Source organism: Haliotis rubra, unplaced genomic scaffold (assembly GCF_003918875.1).
Source record: "Haliotis rubra isolate DU_JTF1 unplaced genomic scaffold, ASM391887v1 Scf1022, whole genome shotgun sequence".
In the NCBI taxonomy this organism is placed as follows: Eukaryota; Metazoa; Mollusca; class Gastropoda; order Lepetellida; family Haliotidae; genus Haliotis; species Haliotis rubra.
Genome location: NW_025764918.1, coordinates 48,134 through 52,005, shown reverse-complemented (window position 1 = coordinate 52,005; position 3,872 = coordinate 48,134).

Sequence of the window (3,872 nt, the reverse complement as noted above, 5' to 3'; positions counted from 1 at the left end):
GCATGTTGAAGTCACTATATACAATGTGACCTGTACACCGCCCATTTGGGGAGAACATTTCCCAAAAATCAAGCATGTTGAAGTCACTATAAACAATGTGACCTGTACACCGCCTATTTAGGGAGGACATTGCCCAATAATCAAGCATGTTGAAGTCACTATAAACAATGTGACCTGTACACCGCCTATTTAGGGAGGACATTGCCCAATAATCAAGCATGTTGAAGGCACTATAAACAATGTGACCTGTACACCGCCCATTTGGGGAGGACATTGCCCAATAATCAAATCAAGCATGTTGAAGTCACTATAAACAATGTGACCTGTACACCGCCTATTTAGGGAGGACATTGCCCAATAATCAAGCATGTTGAAGTCACTATAAACAATGTGACCTGTACACCGCCTATTTAGGGAGGACATTGTCCAATAATCAAGCATGTTGAAGTCACTATAAACAATGTGACCTGTACACCGCCTATTTAGGGAGGACATTGCCCAATAATCAAGCATGTTGAAGTCACTATAAACAATGTGACCTGTACACCGCTCATTTGGGGAGGACATTTCCCAAAAATCAAGCATGTTGAAGTAACTATAAACAATGTGACCTGTACACCGCCCATTTAGGGAGGACATTTCCCAATCTTCAAGCATGTTGAAGGCACTATAAACAATGTGACCTGTAGACCGCCTATTTAGGGAGGACATTGCCCAATAATCAAGCATGTTGAAGTAACTATAAACAATGTGACCTGTACACCGCCTATTTAGGGAGGACATTTCCCAATCTTCAAGCATGTTGAAGGCACTATATACAATGTGATCTGTACACCGCCCGTTTAGGGAGGACATTTCCCAAAAATCCAGCATGTTGAAGTCACTATATGCAATGTGACCTGTACACCGCCCATTTGGGGAGGACATTGCCCAAAAATCAAGCATGTTGAAGGCACTATATACAATGTGATCTATACACCGCCCATTTGGGGAGGACATTTCCCAAAACTCAAGCATGTTGAAGTCACTATAAACAATGTGACCTGTACACCGCCCATTTGGGGAGGACATTGCTAAAAAATCAAGCATGTTGAAGGCACTATATACAATGTGATCTGTACACCGCCCATTTAGGGAGGACATTTCCCCAAATCCAGCATGTTGAAGTCACTATATACAATGTGACCTGTACACCGCCCATTTGGGGAGGACATTGTCCAAAAATCAAGCATGTTGAAGTCACTATATACAATATGATCGGTACACCGCCTATTTAGGGAGGACATTGCCCAGTAATCAAGCATGTTGAAGTCACTATAAACAATGTGACCTGTACACCGCCTATTTAGGGAGGACATTTCCCAATCTTCAAGCGTGTTGAAGTCACTATATACAATGTGATCTGTACACTGCCCATTTGGGAGTACATTTCCCAATCTTAAAGCACGTTGAAGTCACTATATACAATGTGACCTGTACACCGCCCATTTGGAGAGAACATTTCCCAAAAATCAAGCATGTTGAAGTCACTATATACAATGTGACCTGTACACCGCCCATTTGGGGAGAGCATTTCCCAAAAATCAAGCATGTTGAAGGCACTATATACAATGTGATCTGTACTTCGCCCATTTAGGGAGGACATTTCCCAAAAATCAAGCATGTTGAAGTCACTATATACAATGTGACCTGTACACCGCCCATTTGGGGAGGACATTGCCCAAAAATCAAGCATGTTGAAGTCACTATATACAATGTGATCCGTACACCGCCTATTTAGGGAGGACATTGCCCAATAATCAAGCATGTTGAAGTCACTATAAACAATGTGACCTGTACACCGCCTATTTAGGGAGGACATTTCCCAATCTTCAAGTACGTTAAAAGTCACTATATACAATGTGACCTGTACACCGCCCATTTGGGGAGGATATTTCCCCCAAATCAAGCATGTTGAAGGCACTATAAACAATGTGACCTGTACACCGCCCATTTGGGGAGGACATTGCCCAATATTCAAGCATGTTGAAGTCACTATATACAATGTGACCTGTACGCCGCCCATTTAGGGAGGACATTTCCCAATCTTCAAGCACGTTGAAGTCACTATATACAATGTGACCTGTACACCGCCCATTTGGGGAGGATATTTCCCCCAAATCAAGCATGTTGAAGTCACTATATACAATGTGACCTGTACACCGCCCATTTAGGGAGGACATTGTCCAATAATCAAGCATGATGACATCACTACAATTTAAATAATGTGCCCATACGCCGCCCATTTTGGGGGCGGTAGGATTTTCTTGAGGGTATTGGTTGTTTGTGTTTTTAGGTGCTATATCAGCGGTATGTATGTTTTAGGAACCTTTGATTTCTTTTCACACATGATTTCCAAATAACTCAATACATTTAATCGGAGTAGTTCTACCCTTTTCGTCTCGTATGTTACAACTTGAAATGAGAAGACAATACCAAAAAACGTCCGTAACGAAACATAACGTTAGAAAAACAACTCATCCTTTGAAAAACGACATACTGTTGTTTGGGAGGTTTTCAAATAGAGGAAAATCCATTTTACACCAGCAGCCATTTGTATTTCCGATTGCAATTTACAATGTTTACCACAAAACAAGTCAAAAGTATAAACAATTATCTTTTTCCTAATGTGATTTATGCATATAAATTGTTTATGATAACTATTTTGATTAAATTATTTTTCTTTTTGACGCGTTTCTATCCAGTCTTTCGGAGCGACCGTATTTCGCACGCTCTCTGTACATAAATACTTCTTTCGTCTTTCCGGTGGTTTTTTGAAATAAATATCTGATTGTATGCAGGGCATTTAACGATGATTAATGATGATTTCCTCCAGCGAGTGTACTGCTGTTCAATTATGACAGAAATATGAAATCCTTCAGAAAATAATAAGCTGAGTCCTTTTCGTGTTAATTGCATCTTGGGCTTAAATCTGTGATAGGAGTACAATTTGTTGGACATATAAGTAATATTTCATGCCATTGCTTAATAATAGCAAACACTTTGGTGTGTGTGTGGTTGTGTGTTATTATTTTGTCCATAATTTACCACAAAATATTTCATTTCCGGAAATTCAGGACAACTGATTTCACTGTGTGGGTGGTCTATCACGTCATCAGCATAAGAAGTTACGTATTGTCTCCATCAAGGTCAAATTTAATTCGATAATTTGATTTTACTTAAACTGAAATGTAAAATGCGCAAAAACAAACCATTCATAATACATAAACTTCTAGATTTTATGAGTTGCGATATCTCCCGAAAATATAATTGTTCTGTATCGTAATACCTGTTGGTCAGGATCTTGTTATTGTGAAAACCTCAACTTTGTGATGGACCCGTGAAGATCCATTAGAGGTGATCTTCAGTTACCCATGCTTGTCGTAAGAGGCGACTAACGGGATGGGGTGGTCAGGGTTGGCTGACACATGCCATCGGTTCCCAATTGCGTAGATCGATGTTCACGATATTGATCACTGGATTGTTAGGTCCAGACGTGATTATTTACAAGCCGCCGCCATATAGCTGGAATATTGCTGAGTGTGGCGTAAAAATAAACTCACTCACCCATTGACTCACTCACTCACACGTTTTTGATGATCACCTTCAGGGACCATAATACAGAGCACAATTAACTGTCATTAAACGATTCGCCAAACTGAAAATTGGTAAATCTGGATTATTTCGGTTAGCACTAACCGTCCTGATTAGTGAGGTTCCAATGGAGTGAGGTTCCTAGGGGCGGTGGGATAGCCTAGTGGTTCGCTCGTCACGTCGAAGACCCGGGTTCGATTGCCCACATGGGTACAATGTGTGAAGCCCATTTCTGGTGT